Genomic DNA, 19959 nt, shown 5'->3' on the forward strand with positions numbered 1-19959 from the left:
AAACTTCTCTCTGCGAATCCACTTGTTTGCCTGTCGCAAGTCCAGAATGGGCCTGAACTCGTTCTTGTCCTTCTTGCGAACCAGGAAGAACCGGGAGTACAGACCTCTTCCTCTCTGAGACAGAGGTACATCTTCTATCGCCCTTTTCCTTAACAGGATATCGGCCTCCGCCTGGAGCTCGCGCAGCTGAAACTGCGAGCTGACTGGTGGAATCGCTGTAGGCGGGCTGGTGAACCGAAGACTGTATCCATTGCAAACAATATTCAGCACCCACTTGTCCGGAGTAATTTTTCTCCACTCTGCCAGAAAAAATTGAACGCTTCCCCCCACCGGAGTGGGTAACGGAAACAGGGGAAGTAAGCGCTCAGGGCCTAGACCCGGCCGGGCCTTTGGTCGCTGGTGCCGACTGTTGGCCGCCTCTGCCTTTCTGGCGCTTCTGGAACGGCCTTTGGAGCTGCTGCTGTTGTTGCTGCTGCTGTCCCAAAGCTTGGCCATGCCCTCTGCCCTGTCCACCGAACCGTCTCTGGAACGGGCGGTACGATTTCTTTGTCTCCTTGGGCTTTTCCAGACCCACAGCCGTGAATGTTTCGGCCTCCGCCTTCATGCGGGCAATTTCGTCATCCGCATGTTTCCCAAATAGGGTTTCGCCAGAGAATGGTAGATTGGCAACCCTTTGTTGTGCGTCAGGTTTTAGTGACATGAGGCGGAGCCAGGAGTGTCATCGCTGGTTAATCCCATGGCAGAAGCCATGCGCCGCCAGGAGGGAAGAATAGGCTGCAGCGCTGATGACATGATTCGCCACCAACATCCCCTCATTTAACACCTCCTGGAAATCTTCTCTCTTTTCGCGAGGCAGGTGTTCCACAAACTGCCGGAGGGATTCCCAGAGGGCACGGTCATAGCGCCCCAACAAGGCCTGGGCACTCGCAGCCTTCATGGAGGTCGCCGACGTCCCACACACCTTCCTCCCAGCCGAATCCAGCCATCTAGACTCTTTATCTGGAGGGCCTGTGGATGACGGAGTGGTGGCATGCTGTTTACGAGCCGCCGTCCCTATCACAGAGTCTGGAGGGGGTTCCACTCTTAGAAAAGCCGGATCAGAATTGGGAGCCCGGTATTTCTTCTGTAGTCTCGAGGGGGCCACCTTAGTCACCGCCGGGGTGAGAAAAAGGTCCATGGCCGGATCCTCCAGGCCCGGTACCAGTGGCAATAATGGACGAGACAGATATTTCTGGTGCAGTGTCTCGAAGATTACCGATGTCTTGGGCGTGGGCACCGTCATCGAGATGCCCAATTTTGCTGCACCTCTTAACAGGACATCGTGAAAAGCCACCAGATCATCAACCGGTGACATCCTTGTCTCCGGTGACCCCGACAAAGTCGGAGAGTAGTCCCTGGTCCCTGAGGACCTCGTATGGGAACGAGACCTTCGCCTCCTGTGGTGTCGTCTCGACCGCGTGGATGACCTGTTGCACGATCGTTCCCTCCTCCTGGAACAAGAGCGCGACCTCCCAGTTTGTGGGCGTTCCGCAGGTTTCCGTGGAGGTGTCTTTCGTGGCCTATCCTGGGGTTTCGGTCTAGGCGTCCCCTTAGGCGGTGTAAGAAGTGGGGGCAGTGACACCGACCTTGGTGGAGGAAAAGGAGGTATCTCCGACCAAGAAGCGGGCCCATGCGGCGGAAGCGGTGGTGGTGGTTGTCCTGAGGGAGGAAGTGGTGGAAGCGGGGGTTGATGGGAGGATCCTCCTTAGGTACAGGAGGCGGGGGCTTCTTTGGGGGAGGGGACTGCGAATCAGCCCCTCCAGTAGGTGATCGCCGTCTCCGGGCCCTCCACCAGACCCAGCGTGACTTCTGGTGCCAGAACTCCTTCTGCGCCGCTTAGGAGAGTTGGAACAACTCCGAGACGCCGATCTCCTCCTTCTCGAAGCTGAGCGTCGCTTTTCTGGCGTCAAACGTCGCCTCCACGACTCCGGCGTCGAACGCCGCCTCCGCGACGTCGATCGCTTCTTCCTCAACGCCGAATGCCGCCTCCGCGATGTCGAACGTTCAGTCTTCGACGATGAGCGTCGACTCCTCCTTGACGCCGACTGCTTTCTTGAGGTCCTCGACGTCAAGGATCCCCTCGACGCCGACCGTCTTCTCGATGGCGATCGACGGCGAGCGCCGACGCCTGTCGCTCCTTCTTCGACGCCGATAGCTCGACGCTGACGACGACGACGAAGAAGCCATCGACGGTGGTCTCGGCGGCGGCCTACCCAGGCCCTTCGACATCGATCCTTCACGCCGTCTCGACCCGGAGCCCCGGGGAGATGGGGAACACACCGTCGTCATCCCTCTCGACGTCGTTGTCGATGCAATCCACGCCAACGGAGACCGGGACCGTTTGCTGGTCTTACTGCCTCTGGGGAGCCCCCGAGAGGCCTCAGCAGAGGCAGAGGGAACCTTCCCAGCCTGCCCAGACCCACCTGCAGCCTGCAGTCATCTCTCCTCTAGGCCTTGAAGCCTAATCTTCAGCCTTTCCCTCAGAGTCCTTGCTGAAAGGTTCTGGCAGATGTCACATTCTTCAGGGACATGTGCTTCAGGGAGACAGATAATGCAGACGTCGTGTGGATGAGTCTTGGACTTCTTCCTTCCACATGCTGGGCACTTGTCGAAAAGAGCAGGCATTTTAGAGCCCTAAAAAGCCTGAACAAACACACAGGAGTGAAGGGAAACACCAAGATATAACAACTGAAAACACTTTTATCCAAAAAGTGCACACAAAATCCAATAAACCCTTGAAAAAGGGAGAGCTCAATGCCATGGTCCTGTTAGCAGGAGCCGGAAAAAAGAACTGAAAGTAAAAGGGACCTGCAGTGCATTCTGGGATACTGGGAGAAGTTCTGGAAAGTTTTCTTAAAGGCACAGTATCCTATTTAAGCCACATAATGGCAGCCTATGGGGCTTGTCTGTCCTTGCCTTCCTCTCTATCATTCCAGAGGCTTTTACTGGAAGAGGCGAGTTTCTCTATGGAGGAAACTGGGCAGGCTTTGCTGTGTGTGTGGTTTTTTTGGTGGAATTTCTAGTTGAAGTACTGGACAGTGTAGCCTGTGGATATAGGCTGCATTATTTGTCTTTAAATTCTCTCTTAAGTGTCTTTGCAGTTCTGCATTTTTTGACAATTTAAGAGATTATTTTTGATTGCGGGGTCCACGCACATGGGCGGGACTATTCACTAGATTATGACTATACACAGAGATCCCCTACTACAGAAGTCATTGATCATGGCAAACAAATCGGATCCTGTTGCCCGCCCCTCGATTGGCTTGCAAAATAAAAAATCTCCTAATACTAGTCTTTCATAACAGTAACGAACATATGCAATTAAATGGGCATCCTTTGACACATCAGTTGCTTCATCCAGCTGTAAAGCAAACAAACTTGATTTCAACCTGGCTATGAGCTGTCCCTGGATATCTTCTGACATATCAGCGATGCAGCAGAAAACTGTTGTATCTGAGATTGGTATACTTTTGAATTTCTCTGCTGCTTTTTCACCAAGCATTGTCCTAGCTACGTCGAGCAATGCTGGGAGAATCACCTTTTCTCCATAAACAAAGGGCCTTTGTTTTTGGCAATGTGGTATGCTACTTGGTATGATGCTTTTAATGCAGTTGCAGGAGTATTTGCCACATGTTTCACAGCTTCTTTCTGCTGGGTTATCTCTGTCAACTTCCTGGCAATAAAATCTCTGCTTTTTCCAGCTAGAGATCCATGTTTTGTTTCAAAGTGATGCCTTAGTTTGGTTGGCTTCAAGCTTTCGTTATCTAAGATCACGCCACAAATCACACACTGCGGTCTACTTTCTCCACTAACAACAATGCAGGTGAAACCAATATCCAAATAGGAGGAATCATATTTCCTTGTTTTTGCAGCTTTTCTCTCTCCGTCGCTTTCTGTTTCAGCCTTTCGCTTGAGCACTCTACCATCTTTTGGGAGCAGAAAACGATCCATATCAAATGCTTGCTTAACCTAAGATACAAAATTTGAAGCTGCATATTAATGAATAGTAAATGGCTGTAATTTCACAGCTGCATGAGGTACAGGAGGTTTTTAACGTTGTAGTTGCAAAAAAAAAATCTTTAAAAAAAATCTTATGTTTTAAATAAAAGTAATTCCATCTCATCCAGGCTTTAAGTAGGTGCTCCCAAAATTGCTGCAGTATGTTTATGCTGTACCACCAACGAGTCTCTGCAAGTTACTTGTTCAAAGGTTAGTGAGGGCAAACTTCAGCACTTCCCCTTCACCCATCACTCAAAAACAAATGCGTACCTTCTTATTCACTTCCTCAGATGTTTCTTCTGGTTGAATAGGAGTCCTCAGCCTAGCGACCAAGTAGCTTTTTCCCTTGCAATGAAGAGAAAATATTTAAGAAATATTACTTGCGTGGTTTTTTGAGTATGGACGCAATATTACAGACGGACGGCCAGGGCAAAAAAGCACTGGGAAAAATCAATTAATGTGCAGCTGAAAGGCATCTGGAACAGAACAAGGAGGGCTCCTGGGATACTCCGTACCGCCACTCTGTAGCTTTTTGAATTTGTATTAAAAATATAAATCTTTCCTATGCCAAAGCTAAGACTCCATTGGTTAAGACACCACCTTGATATATTGGGAAAAATCCCAGGCGGTTCAAAAAAAGCAGCTACCTAAAGCTGTATTTTCAGCACTTATCTGTGCATACTTTGAACAGCAAATATAAATAGAAAGCACTTTACATTGTGTTCTAGGGCTGCCTGAAAGATCCGTGACTGAAAGGGAACAATGACAGAAAAGTCACATTACAAATGAATACATACTTTTTTATACATTCCCCAAATAATTACAAGCAGGTTTGAAATGGTGTACTTTAGCTTCTCTGTGCAGACCCAGGGGCTGCAGCCCTAATGGTACCTCTGAAGGCATCCCCCTGGGATGGTGCCCCCCCCCGATGGAAAAACTCTGATTTAAGTATACCCTAACACCTCATTCCACATTGCAAACCTCACACAATTGTTCCCAAATCTTTTGGGATTTCCATGTGTGGGATTCTTAAAGTCAACAGGTCTCCTGAGAAGTACAGAGCTGCCAAGGTTTCAGATTGCTATGTGTGACATTTTCATAATTTTAGTGTCTTATGAGTGACATTTCAATGATTATATGAGCGACACTTTCTCGCAAGCAAAATCAAGCAAAGAAGGTGAGGGAAACATAAATATCAGAAATCACACCCAGTTAAGCAACATGAAACTCTTAAAAAGTCGCTGAGATAGCTTAGGAAATACAAAGTGAAGAAGTACAATTCTTACTAAACCTACTTGAGTAGGAGAGTTTCACGCTACATTCTTAGAGAAGCCAGTGCCACAGGGCCCTTCCAACACAATGGATGCATACCATGTGGGATCCAGATTTGTGATACATACGTAGATTTATGTTGTGGAAAGAAAACTATATGTTCAGCTACTTTGAAGAATTTTGTAGGGAAAAAGTGAAAACTGGGCAAAGGAAATGGAAAACATGGGGGCTTTGGTGCCTTATGTCGACGTACTTTGGGCATTCCCCCCTCACACTTTATCTGTGAAGCCACTCCAGACCTGCAGCGGAATACTGAAAGACTATTGCACCCCACAAGTGGCACCATTGGCCATGGTGTATGTGGGGTATATATTGAACCAATTCTAGCCTGCATTTCTTGGGTGTAATGTCTGTGTTATGTGCTCAGAGTGCCCATGGAGTAGGGCGAGGCCACAAGAAATTCGCTGCCATTGCTCCCACAGGTAGTGCTGAAAAAGTAGGTCTTTAATGTGATATTCCTAGTATTTGCCCTGAGCTGTGCTCTCAGGGCAACACTTTTTCCAATTCAAAATTTCTACTTTTGAACCCTTCCTAAAAATACTTGCGGAATTTATAACTTTCCTTAGGGGAAATATATATTTAGACATGTTCATTACATTCAGAATCTCTCACAACTTTATGAGCAGCGAAGGGTTTACCGTTTACACCCAGTTGAATTTTAACTACCCACAAACTACTTACCCAGATCCATTTTTTAGCAACTCAGTGCTCTAAAATTACCAGAAAAGTAAACATTATTTGTAAGACAATTATTATTTCACAAAATAATGCTCTATTTGAGGCAATAGAAATCGCATTGAGACAGCAGTCTACATTATTCAAACAGCAAATACCACTTTGGAATGGTGCAGTGTTGGTCAATGGCCAAGACTTTAGCTAGATGATAATTTGACTCCTCGTTGTCTCCTAACAGTCTGTGTGATCTTGTGGAAGTGACTCAATTTCCTGTCCTGGAATGGGTTCTGCTGGCGTGGCTGCAGAAAGACGACTTCATGGGTCTGACAAGTGCTTTAAGTCTCACAGCATCATAATGTTCACTAATGCGAAAGAGGTAATAAAAAGATCTACCCCCTGGAATGCGGCTAAAATTATGTATTGGTAAGAGTCCCACAATTTCAGCTGCCTGGCTTCAGTGATGTGTAGTCCAGCCCTCAGTGCTCTGATGAGGTGACACAAGATGGCCTATCTGTCTTGTCTAGAGAGCCCTCCAACTACTTACTGCTTTATGTGCTAACACTTTGAAAGCAGCGATCAATAAAACACCAGCAATGTACATAGGTGGAAGCACAGGCAGAACTCGATAGCCAGTTTTAAATCAGCGCCAGCATTGCTGAACAATTACACATGAAATTTAATGTAGTTGTATGTGTTAAGTAAGAGCAGCAGCCAGGACGAGTTTGTGCTCTGCTCACAAGAGGCGCCCGGTTCTCTGTGAAGGCAGCAAGTGTGATAATAAGTACACTTGGTAAATAAAAAGGTTAGTGCAGGGGGTGGGGGGGGGGCAGGGCGGGCTTGCAAAGGGAAGGTCTTGTACCCCCGTGCATTATCAATAGATTCCGTCTCCGGGATCTTGCACTGGGGATTGTGGGTGTGAGATGAGGCCAAGATCTACAGCTTGCCCGGATAAGCCGCTGCTTGGATCCGGCACCGGGGCCTGGACTGGCTCCAGCTCTTTGAGGCCATCAATCACCTTTAAATATAACGACAGTTAAGTCCCTAAAGGCCCCTGTTAGATGCATGAAGGAGGTGTGGGCAGACATAGGTGAATCCGGGAATGGGGAGGCTGCCAGGGTTCTGACGTTCCCTTGGTGGTTATGGTTTGCATATACTTCATGGCAGATTATGAACTGGAGACATCGGCTGTTTGAATTTTAGAGTGGTTGGTGCATGAAAGACCTATTAGTGTGCAATGATGAAAATTAGAATTTTATCATACAGTACTAGCAGGAAACACATTTTTTTTTACCTTGTGTCTGTATTGAAGCTGATATGGTTGAACCTAGAATTGTATGCTTCGAATTTGAGCGCTAATCACCCAGGCAGTGGCATAAATAAACACAGGCAAAGCAGCCAGCCTGCGCCATAACCGAGTGATTACACCTCGGGATGCGACCTTCCAAACGTGGCGCATTTCCATAAATGCAACTCATTATTACCCTCGGCTGCAAATGAATAAATAAATAAGGCCGAACATCTGTACAACCCCCCCCCCCCCCCCCCCAGACTTAGCGAAAGCACTCTTAGCAGCAGCCCTGCTCAGCGAGGAGAGGCGATGAGGGGCACACAGTCCTTCCTGGCGATGAGGGGCACACAGTCCTTCCCGGCAGAGATGAGGGGCACACAGTCATTCCCGGCGGCGATGAGGGGCACACAGTCCTTCCTGGCGATGAGGGGCACACAGTCCTTCCCAGCGGCGATGAGGGGCACACGCAGATCCGGGCGATGATGGGCAGATTCCAGCAGTCCTTCCCAGCGGCGATGAGGGGCACACGCAGATCCGGGCGATGATGGGCACATTCCAGCAGTCCTTCCCAGCGGCGATGAGGGGCACACGCAGATCCAGGCGATGATGGGCAGATTCCAGAAGTCCTTCCCAGCAAGACAACAGAAAAACGTAGGTAGAATGCAGGGGCTTTATGGCCGCAAATTTCGCAGCACTTCCTGCAAACTCAGCTGCTGCCAGTCTCATTGGTCGAACGTCACTGGTGAAGGTCATGCATGCTGATTGGAGAAAGCGGGAGAGCAGGCCAATCACAAATTCCTTTTGGAAATGTGTGACTACTTGCGACGTGGGACAGAGGAAAAACACAAAAAACGAGACAACAAAGGTAAGCTTTTCGGGTGGAGTGCACGCCCCCCCTGGGATGGTGGCGCGCCCCCCCTGGGGGGTTCGCCCCACAGATTGGAGAACACTGCTCTAACACATTGTCCCACCTTTATGCAAACTTCCTTGGTACCATGTTTGGCATCAAAATAAAGTTTATTTTTACATTGCGAGTTGATGATGGATTTCTTCACCTGTTCACAATCCTAGTCGTACTTTTTGCTTCTACCAATCCATCCGGGATTAATCCTACAAAAAGGAAACCTTCCACGCATTAGTCCAAAAGGACTTTCCCCAACTGTATCATGGACAGTTACTCTGTATGACCATATCAACTTATTGAGTTCATCATCCCAATTCTTGTTACCTTTTTTTGATAACTGTAAAACACCTTTCAATACTCTATTAACTCTTTCAACAACGGAATTACCCCTGGGGTGATACAAGGCAGTACATTTCTGTTCAATGCCAGTATTATCCATGAACTTTTTCATCAAATCTGATTTAAATTGAACTCCATTGTCGGTAAATATGGAAACCAGAAAACCCTCTCCTAAAAAACATTTCTCCAAGAAACCAATAACACTCAGTGTCTACCTTCATGACAACATCAACCTCAAGCCACCTTGAAAAAAAGTCAACCAATACTAAAATATACTTGGTAACTCCATCTTGCCAAGCCATGGGTCCCATGATATCTAAGGCGATGTTTTCCCATGGTAAATTGGGGCAAGCAAGTGACAAAATAGGCGGGTTGAGTGTCTTTTGTGCTTTGTGTGAACCTTCACAACTTACATAAGCACGTACAAATCTTTCAATGTCTAAATCAATTCTTGGCCACCAATACAATGCCTTAATGTTTCTCTTAGTACGAGATACACCTGGATGTCCCTCATGGCTGATAATCCTTGCCTGCATACCTTAAGGCGGTACAATTTTTTCTCCTCTACAAATAAATTCACCATCTATACCCAATTCGTAACGCACCTCCCAAAATGCTCTTAACTCCAAATTAAGTTTGCACTTGTTAGACCACCAATTCGTGATCCTGTTTTTAACATCCAACAAAATATCATACTTCTTATATTCTTCTTCCCAATCACTCTTACGTAAACCGGTAGTGTCGGTAATCACTCCAGCAACACAAAAATCACACCAGGGATCGGGGTCAATTTCCTTCAGCGGTTAAGACAGTCTACTTAGAAAATCAGCAATAGAGGCAAGATGGTCACTTGGCTGAGTCAGCGCTCGTAGCCTATTGTCTTTTCCCTGATGTGAGATGGATTGACATACGGAGATGGCTTGCAGAGATTAGCAAGGAAACAAATGAGAGGAGGCTACATGGAGAGTTGAGAGCGGCGGATCACGGCTGTTCAGGCTACCCGAATACTGTGGAATGCTGTGGGCTCCCTATACCTAGAGATGTCATTCTGTGGCCGGTTCTCTGCGACTGCTCCGTCTTTGGTCCCGCGGTATCTGTGGGGTCCTCAGGCGGTTTATGGTGCTGTGTGGTTATACCCTTGGCTCGGCTGGAATTCGAGAAAGGATGCCGCCGAAGAATTCGAGAGAAGGGAAGACGCGCACTGGTGGGGGAAATGCAGTGTTACCAAGCAAAGCGTTACCAAGCAAAGCCGTGGAAGACGACGTAAATGGGCAAAACAAACAACGAGGTGGAGCCGCTGCAAAAGACAGTTTGGTATACAATGCTGAAGGCCAAAAGAAAGTTACTCCTGCAATATTTCTCGCGGCGAAGCAAGGGGGAAGCAGAGGCAAAACACCGCTGAGGGGACCAAGACATTGGAAAACTCTGCCGAGGTGAGCGAGGTGCAAGGTGGGGCCACAGAACAAAGTTTGACTAAAACAATGGGAGCAGGGAGGGGGAGATCCGAGGGTCTCTCTGATGGTGTAACAAATAGAACGAGCATACCCCCAGATGCAAGCAGAGGGGATCCGGCAATAATGGGAGACCCCAAAAAATCAGGTGGATTGGAAATGGAAGGGGCGATAGCAGCTGACTGCCCCAGGAGCAGAGAGGTGGTTTTAATGATGGGTCAGAGAGTGAGGCGGCCAATATGCAGAAGCCAGATATAGAAGGTCCCTTCTTCTCATTGTCAGACCACTCTAGCTCTTCGGGGATGAATCCCTGCAGGTATCTGAGGGTCCCCTAAATCTATCAAATAGACGCTGGAGTGAGACCAGCAGCATAGGCCTAGAAGACGAAACCCCGAGAAGAAATGATAGAATATATACCACCGGGACAATACGTAATAAACCAGCTCCACATATATCAGATTGGGCTAGTAGTCAAGCAGATCCAGGCCAACATTCCATGGGAAGAGCTGGTGGTGGTTACAGTAATGGGCACTTAGTAGGCGGACAAGAATAACAGAATGCAGTAGAGCAATTAGGAGATATTTCCCTAACACTCATATACGAGACGATGATGGCCCATAGGGAAGAGTCGGGCAAAAAGCCTAAAAACTCAAGGTGCGTGCAGAAAATTACAAAACTCAGTTCGCGGATGGACAAAACATGTTCAGAAATCTGAGAGAGGATAACGGAAGCAGAGACCCGCATTTCCACCTTAGAGGTCGAGATGGTGGCACAGAGGACGACAACTGAGGCACTAACAACGCATAGGGACAACTTATCCTGGAAGATCGAGGACATGGAACACTGCCTACGGCTGAATAATCTAAGAATTCTTGGTATACCCGAAGGGGTTGAGGGGGCAGATCCCTGCAATTTTGTTGTTAAACTTTTTCACTGAGGCATTTCTTGAGCTAGTCCAATGGTCATGGGACATTGAGATACAGAGGGCTCACAGATTCCCGTTTCAAGTAAAACATAATAAGGCTAACACAAGACCTAGAGCTATATTGATATGTCTCTCTAATTACCTGGCTAGACAGGCACTATTTGACTTAGCCAGGCCAGATAGACAGTGGAAAGCAGCAGGAGTTGAATTATTTGTCCACCCTGATTTTTGCCCCACTACTGTGGAAAAGCGATAACAACTTAGACAACTAATTGCGTCTTTTCAAGAGAAGGGGGCTCAAGCATTTCTTTTAGCTCCTGTCAAATTAAAAATTATCTATAAAGATAAAACAAGATTTTTCTCTGAGTTTAAGGCAAAAGAGTACATGCAATCAATCAGAGTACTTGTAAAACGCGCTACTTACCCTTGTGGGTCTCAAGGCGCTGAGGGAAGGGGGTGCCGCTACTGCTCGAAGAGCCAGGTCTTGAAGAGTCTTCTGAAGGCGAGTAGGTCTTGGGTCTGCCGTAGGTGGGTAGGGAGGGTGCTCCAGGTCTTGGCGGCGATGTAGGAGAAGGATCGGCCACCGGAGGTTGTTGGTTGGATGCGGGGAACAGCGGCGAGGGCGAGGCTGGCGGAGCGGAGCTGGCGGGTGGGGGTGTAGAAGCTGAGTCTGCTGTTCAGGTAGGCTGGTCTAGCGTTGTGGAGTGCTTTGTGTGGTATGCGTGGGTGAGGAGCTTGAAGGTGATCCTCTTGTCAACAGGGAGCCAGTGTAGGTCTCTCAGGTGACTGCGGCAGGGGACATTGACGATCAGTCGGGTGGAGGAGTTTTGGATGCGTTGTAGTCGTGGTAGGTGTTTGGCTTGGATTCCTGCATAGAGTGCGTTGCCGTAGTCCAGTCTGCTGCTGACGAGGGCCTGTGTCACCGTTCTTCTTGTTTCGGTCAGGATCCACTTGTAGATCCTGCGGAGCATGCGGAACGTGTTGTAGCAGGAGGAGGAGACGGCGTTGACCTGTTTAGACATGGAGAGGGAGGAGTTGAGGATGAATCTTAGGTTGTGTGCATGGTCGGTGGGTGTCGGGGTTGATCCCAGTGTGGTCGGCCACCAGGAGTCATTCCAGGCTGAGGGGTGGGTCCGAGGATGAGTACCTCCGTCTTGTCCGAGTTCAGCCTCAGACGGCGACGGCCTTCATTCCCTCGTGGGGGTTCGTTTTGGCGGTGTTCGGATCCTTGGTGAGGGAGAGGATGAACTGGGTGTCGTCAGCGTAGGAGAGGATATTGAGGTCGTGTTGGATGGCCACTTGTGCAAGGGGGGCCATGTAGACGTTGAACAGCGGCGGGCTGAGGGATGAGCCCTGGGGGACGCCGCAGATGATGTTGGTGGCCTCGGATCGGAAGGGCGGGAGGCGGACACTCTGGGTTCTACCGGAGAGGAAGGACGTGGTCCAGTCAAGGGCCTTCTCTTGGATTCCGGCTTCTAGGAGGCGTGTCTTTAGAGTGCGATGGCAGACCGTGTCGAAGGCGACTGACAGGTCCAGGAGGATGAGGGCTTATGTTTCGATGTTGTCTAGTTGGCGCCTTATGTTGTCTGTGGCGGCGATGAGAGCTGTCTCGGTGCTGTGGTTTCATCTGAACCCGGACTGGGACGGGTCCAAGATATTGTTGTCTTCCAGGTGGCGGGCCAGTTGCATGTTGATGATATTCTCGATGACCTTCGCCCGGAACGGGAGCAGGGAGATGGGCCGGAAGTTCTTGAGGTTCTTGGGGTCCGCCTTGGGCTTCTTGAGGAGATTAAGCACCAGGGATAGAATATATGTAATGATGGTCAGATGCAGATAGTATAAGTAATAATATGCTTGTATTGTTTCCCCAAGATAATTGAGTGTGAAATTATTTTTATTTGTATGTCTATGAAATTTTCACTATAATGTTTAAAGGGTGTTTTCTTAAGTGTGTTACATACGGGTGAGACAAAGGTAGAATGCATCGTCGGTGACACGGGGGATAGGGGTGGCAGCGAGGCTCTCCATCACTGTAGCCAGTAGCCATTTTTGGATTCATGAAGGAAAGAAAGAAAGAGAAAGAGGCAGCCAAGAAAGGCCGGAAATGCTATATATTGTCCCAAACAGGATAAATGGCACGTCTAACAGTGTGCACATTTAATATGCGGAGCCTCAATGATAGGGGGAAACGGTCTTTGCCCCCAAAATAAGGAATATGTCACCCGATATAGTTTGTGTCCAAGAGACACTAATCCCTTGGAACAAACATAAGCATCTGAGAGAGCTCGGTTTGGAGATGCAGGTGTGCATCACACAAGGAACTACTACTCGTGGGGTTTCTATACTGTCCAAAAAGGGTCTTTTAAAAATGACCAAAACTTCTGCAGATAAATATGGGCGATGGGCCATGATGGAATGTATTATAGCTAATAAGAACTGCACAGTATGCTCTGTATACGGCTCCAATCATGATGAGAAGCAAGTTATTGAATATCTCAATATGGAATTAGCTAATTGGGCAATTCCCGTGATTTTGACTGGCGATTTTAATATTCAACTTGAAGATATCATTAAAGGGCCCAGGGGAGATAAGTAAGTTGGCAAGAAACCAAAGTACATAAAGCTCTACAACAGCTTCTCCATAAACATGGACTAGTTGATGTATGGGCTAGGTTAAACCATCCTGAACCCGGGTATACACACTAATTGTGCCCCTACCAAAAGCTGACCAGATTAGACTACTTTTTTCTATCTAAAACGCTCCTAAAAAGTGCACAAATATGGATCTTTCCTCGTATAACCACGGATCATAATCCAGTTATGCTGAAACTTGCAATATATGGCTTAATCCGACCTAGAAGTACATTCTCTTTTGATAAAAAAACTATTATTAAATGAGGAGTTTATTATCCACATTTGTAAATGGGTGACAGAATTTTTGGCCATAAATCGCGGCTCTACTAAACTAGGTACGGTTTGGGATGCAATGAAAGCTGGACTCGGGGAGATACTGAGTTTTGGCTTACACATGCAGAAACAACTTAGACAACACCAGATGCAATTATATGAGGATTTACGCCGCTCAGAATGTAGACTAATCGAGGGAGTGCATGATAAGGCAGACATTACACAGGCACAAACAGAGGTGGTCTACGATTAACGAGGAATGGGCTAAAGATATTGCCAAAAAATTAAAAAAAATCAGGAAAGTCTTCTATGAGTTTGGGGAAACAACAGGCAGATGCCGTGCGAAAAAGATCAGATGTAAGGAGGTCAAGAACTCTATAGTGGTAATTGAGGATTTGGCAGGGAATACAGTAGAAACACCAGAGGGTATTCTAGAAGTGTTTAGAACATTTTACGAGAAGCTGTATTCTGAGGATGTTCATACCATAGATGGTCAGTAGGAGTTATATAAGGACCCCCATAGGATAATCCTGGATGAAGAAGATAAGAGGACATTAGAGGAACCAATACCAATGCAGGAGTTGACAGATGCTGTGGGCTTAATGGCTATGGGAAAAGCTGCAGGTCCAGATAGACTGCCACTAGATATAAGTTACTGCTACCAGAAATTCAGGCAGATATGCTTGCAGTGTGTCGGGGGGCACAAAAAGGGGCTGCCCTCGCATCCTGGGATGAAGCAAGTATTATTGTGTATTTAAAAAAAGATAAACCTCCCACACTCCCAGGGTCATTTAGACCAATATCCCTCATAAATTGTGACTGTAAAATGTACGCAAATATTTTAGCGGCACGTCTATCTCAGGTTATCAAGGCCTTGGTTTCAGTTCACCAGCATGGGTTTATACCAGGTAGACACACGGGTCAACCATATAAGTAGAGTAGCAATATTGCTAGATAATTGCCAATGCACGTAAGATGCCATGTCGGGTGATATTATTAGACACAGAAAAGGCGTTTGACCGTGTCTCATGGGAATTTTTATGGGCTACACTGAGGTGGCATGGTGTTGGTGCAGGGTTTATTCAGGCAATTAGGACGATGCATAGATCCCCAAAGGCACAAATATGTACACTAGGGCTAGAATCAAATCCGCTAACTATATCAAGAGGCACCCACCAAGGATGCCCCTGCTCCCCCCTGTTATTACACGTCGGCACTTACTATTACTCTCACCATTACTCCTTTTTATTTGCAAACAACCAAAACTAGGTGACGGACTTCAGTGGATAGCACTATCACTGTATCTCTGCTACCATATCAGGTTGATCGTGCACAAATCTCCAGCACCTGTAACCTTTTGGTGCTACAGGTTACAGATTCCAAAAATGCTATTAGCAATAGGAGGTGCACCAAACACAATACATATAGTCCGTTATTGCTTTATCGAATTCTTCTTTTATTCCAAATTGTGTTCATAAAAACAGCCAACGCGTTTCGTTCCCCAAAGGTACAACCTTTTGGAACTTCATCAGGACTTATACCTCAGTTTGTAAATTTTGAGATACAATGGAAGTTTCAAAAGGTTGTACCTCTGGAGAACGAAACGCGTTGGCTGTTTTTATGCACACATTTTGGAATAAAAGAAGAATTTGATAAAGCAATAACGGACTGTATGTATTGTGTTCGATGCACCTCCTATTGCTAATAATATTACTCCTTTTTATGCCTACTCTTACTTCTACTTTTACTACTATTCTTACTAGTACACTAACATTTTTACTTATTCCTAGCTAATTCTTAGTTCTACTCTTACTGCTATCCATGCCTATTTCAAGGACTGTAAGGGTCTCCCCAGTTTCCTTGATTGCCTGAACAAAGGGTGACTCCTCCCAGTAGCCAAGGTGCGAACCTGTGGTTACTATTCATGTGAAAGGTATTAAGCATCTTCTTAAGATGGTCCCAGTTAGAGGTTATCAAACACAAAGGGCAAAAAAACAACCTTGGAATCCTTGGTGAGGCTTGCATGTAGATGATGAATAATACAAGGGTTGATAAACATGGGGCCACATCTACGAAGCCTTTTTACAGTCGTGAATGGCCTGTAACTGCAAAAAGACTTTTTCTGATGTATTAAACCCAAATTGGAACTTGGTAACACATTACCGAATCACTATATGGGTTTGCGACCAAGGGCCAGATGTACAAAACCTTTTTGTCCACTTGTGACCTCAAAAATGCTTTTTGTTATGTAAAAACACCAAAACTGCAATTCTACAGAAGGTGCGTGTTTACGGCTTACCTTTCCAATACCAAATCGCAGTGGTATGTACTAATGTTTTGCGATTGAATTCTAGTCGCAAAACATTAATATTTTAACCACCTCTTCAAATGAGGTAGTAATCCATTTGTAAATGGGAAATAGGCTAATTACCCCTTTGAGAATATTTAAAATATTTTTTTAAGAGCAGGACCACAACTTATTCTTAAAAAAGGAAGTTAAATGTTTAATATTTTGTAATGCATCCCTTTTCCTTTAGGGAAAACGGACTGCATCTTTGCCGCTTTCCCCCGGAGTGCGTGTAACGTTTTCTTAACGGAAACGATTCGAAGCTACGATTTTTACCGTGAGCATCGGCGCGGGAATCTGCACCCGCCTGCGAGTGCCTCGGGATTACTGATGCGACCTTGGATCCTGGATATATATATATATATATATATATATATATATATATATATATATATATATATATATATATATATATATATATTGCTTTATTTAAAAGCATTGCGCTGGCACTACTAGTGCAAGTGTCTCCTAGGGCACTGACAGATGTGTGCTGGACTAGCCAGCAATGCTGTAATCAATAAAGTTTTCAACAAAGTCTGTTTTCTTTTTCAATTTTCTTAAGTATTTTATTCATACTCATAAAGATTGTCTTATGTAAATGTTGACGATTTATTCAACCATAAATCATATATATCCAATGAGTATATTTTACATCTGACTTATTTTTCAAATGTATGCAAAATACATTCGAATGCATTTCGGCCGAAAGGCCTTCGTCAGGGAAATCTGTGAAACAAAGGATGTATCTATCACAGTATTGTAAGTATAAATGTTGTTCAATGAACATTATGATAAAAAACGATAAAGGTATGTTAATAAAAAGACATGCTTATTTCTAACTATAACATAACCAGAAACATAAATATAATGACAACTAACAATCACATTGGTTTTAATTACCTATACCTCGGTCTCCTATCATGGCCCATTGTGGTAATATTATATTAGATGTAACCCATGGCTGATACATTTTACACGCTGAATTGTTACATAATCCCTGCGGGTTGTTCATCTGGTTCTGCGGACTGTTAACTTTCTGTTACGTGAACCCAGCTACCCGTTTGCCGGAATCGGCATATATGCAAAGTAAACTGTTACCGCGTTAAATAATAAAAACGCCCAGGTTGCATGTTTGATGCGTTCGCATTTGGTGATTTCATCATATTGCATTTTGCTTGAATGGCGTGCTACAGTCACTGGGCAGGAATGGATCAAACAATTATAGATGGTGGCCGTGCACTGCACTTGTTATGAAATGGGCCATGATAGGAGACCGAAGTATAGGTAATTAAAACCAATGTGATTGTTTAGTTGTCATTATATTTATGTTTCTGGTTATGTTATAGTTAGAAACAAGCATGTCTTTTTATTAACATACCTTTATTGTTTTTTATCATAATGTTCATTGAACAACATTCATACTTACAATACAGTGATAGATACATCCTTTGTTTCACAGATTTCCCTGATGAAGGCCCTTCGGCCGAAATGCATTGGAATGTATTTTGCATACATTTGAAAAATAAGTCGGATGTAAAATATACTCGTTGGATATATATGATTTATGGTTGAATAAATCGTCAACATTTACAAAAGACAATCTTTATGAGTATGAATAAAATACTTAAGAAAATTGAAAAAGAAAACAGACTTTGTTGAAAACTTTATTGATTACAGCATTACTGGCTAGTCCAGCACACATCTGTCAGTGCCCTAGGAGACACTTGCATTAGTAGTGCCAGCGCAATCCTTTTTCATTTTCCATACTCCCGAGCGGGGAGTAATCCATAGGAGCAAGACAGACGCCCTAAACTATTTCATAACAAGTGCAGTGCACGGCCACCATCTATAATTTATTTAAAAGCAACCACAGCCATGGTGGTCTACTGACCCCACTAGGCCACTATCCCTCTGGTGGCTGTGATTCCTAGCGGGTTACGAACTACTTCATTAATATTCATTAGGTAGGTCGGATTGCAACCCAATACGAATCGTTAATTTGCAAACCAACCTATTAGTACATAGGTTACTTTGCACATTATCACACTGGTAACAAAAACAATGGTTGTAAATTGCGATCAATTGTATGTACATCTGGTCCCACGGCGACCCTGAACCAGTGTAAAGACGGAGCCCAGCATAAGATTTTCATAACTACAGTAGCCAAATAAGGAATCTAGCTGCACAAAAAAAAGCAAAAATGATTCAAATAGGTTGGGGAGCGCGATGAAAATTGGCAAACAAATGTGTTGTGACACATCCATCTCAAGGCAAAACCTCCTTGTGTATGGTCCAGGCACGAAATGACATTACAGGAAAAATGTTAGCATCAACTTAGATTGGGAACTTAAATCCTTCTTCATTTCCACATCCCAGCACTCAACCAACTGCCCTTCCAGGGTGCCATGCAACGCTGCCTGTGAAACAACCCTCCGACCAGCCATGGTCACAGAAACACTGACAGAGCGGAGTGGGGTAAGATGCCACACCTTGCGTTCAGCGAGAGGACAAGAGATGCATTGCCCCTTCCATGAATGTAGACCCCAGCAAACATGCCACTGTCTGTGGTCAGTCTCCTGTACAAATGTTACAGCTTACTCTTCTACTTATAGTTACTCCCACTTTTACTCCAACACTTTACTATCTGCCTTTTACTGATACATCTTCTTACTCCTACTCTTACCCCTGTTTTCACACCTATGATTACTTCTGCCTACTCCTATTCTTATTACTTTTTTCAAATCGTTATTACTGCTATTCTCATACTTTCTTCAGTTACCCTATACCAAACTCACCTTCCTTTGTGCCTCTTTGTCATATCTAGTGTTTCTACTTTCTACATTTACTGCAATGGTACACCAGCTGTTCAACTCTTGCCATCTGTTTAACTGCAATAAACTGACTTTGCCAGTTGTTCCTCACAGCAGTGATCAACTCTTCATTGCTCTGAAGTGAACATGCAGAACTGAAAGCAGAATGATCTCAAATGATGTGTTCTTCCCATTTGCCATTGCCTCATATACAGGTTCCTTAACGGATTTCAAAACCTGGCCATGTTTGTCATTCAAATGCGCGCCCTCTAGTACAAGCGCCAACTACTATCTAACATGCATGCTAGTAAATGTCAGATCGGCCACTGCTCATCATTCTAAAACAACCTTCCTATTTAGATTGCCCTTGAAGCCTATCGAAATTTAATCATTTCACCCCCGTGACCATTTGTACTCAGCCATTTAATTTTTGATTTATAGTGTACTTCCAACTTATAGGTGATTTAGAAAACACATGTGTGAATATCAAAATCAACACACATTGTAAGTCTGCATGTGTACTCCTGCTGCCCTACAACTACACGTGCACGGTCTCTTTTGTGAATGGGCGCTGGGTTGCTGTTCAATGTACATTGCATCGATTTATTGAGTTGCTGTAATTTTGAACAACGTTTTGTGCTGCAGAGCTATTGCCTGATGTAATAGGGCTATTTGTCTATGTTATGCTCACATGGTTGGCGCTGTTATTTGTAAAAATAAAACAAATGATCTGTAATTAGCTTTCCCTCTTGAAGTTGTTCCTAAAAGGTTGTCTTTAGCTACGTCTTGAATGTAAAGTATCTGTTAGGTCAATTCCGTCTGTTCTGTAGTTGATCTCCATAGGTTCTCAGTGTTCTTCAGCAGTGTTTTGTCAGACACACCTTTTGTTAGTGGATTGGGAAAGTTTTACTACCTCATAGGGCCTGGCTAGGACAGAGTGGTG

The sequence above is a fragment of the Lissotriton vulgaris genome, chromosome 5, assembly GCF_964263255.1.
Source record: "Lissotriton vulgaris chromosome 5, aLisVul1.2, whole genome shotgun sequence".
In the NCBI taxonomy this organism is placed as follows: domain Eukaryota; kingdom Metazoa; phylum Chordata; class Amphibia; order Caudata; family Salamandridae; genus Lissotriton; species Lissotriton vulgaris.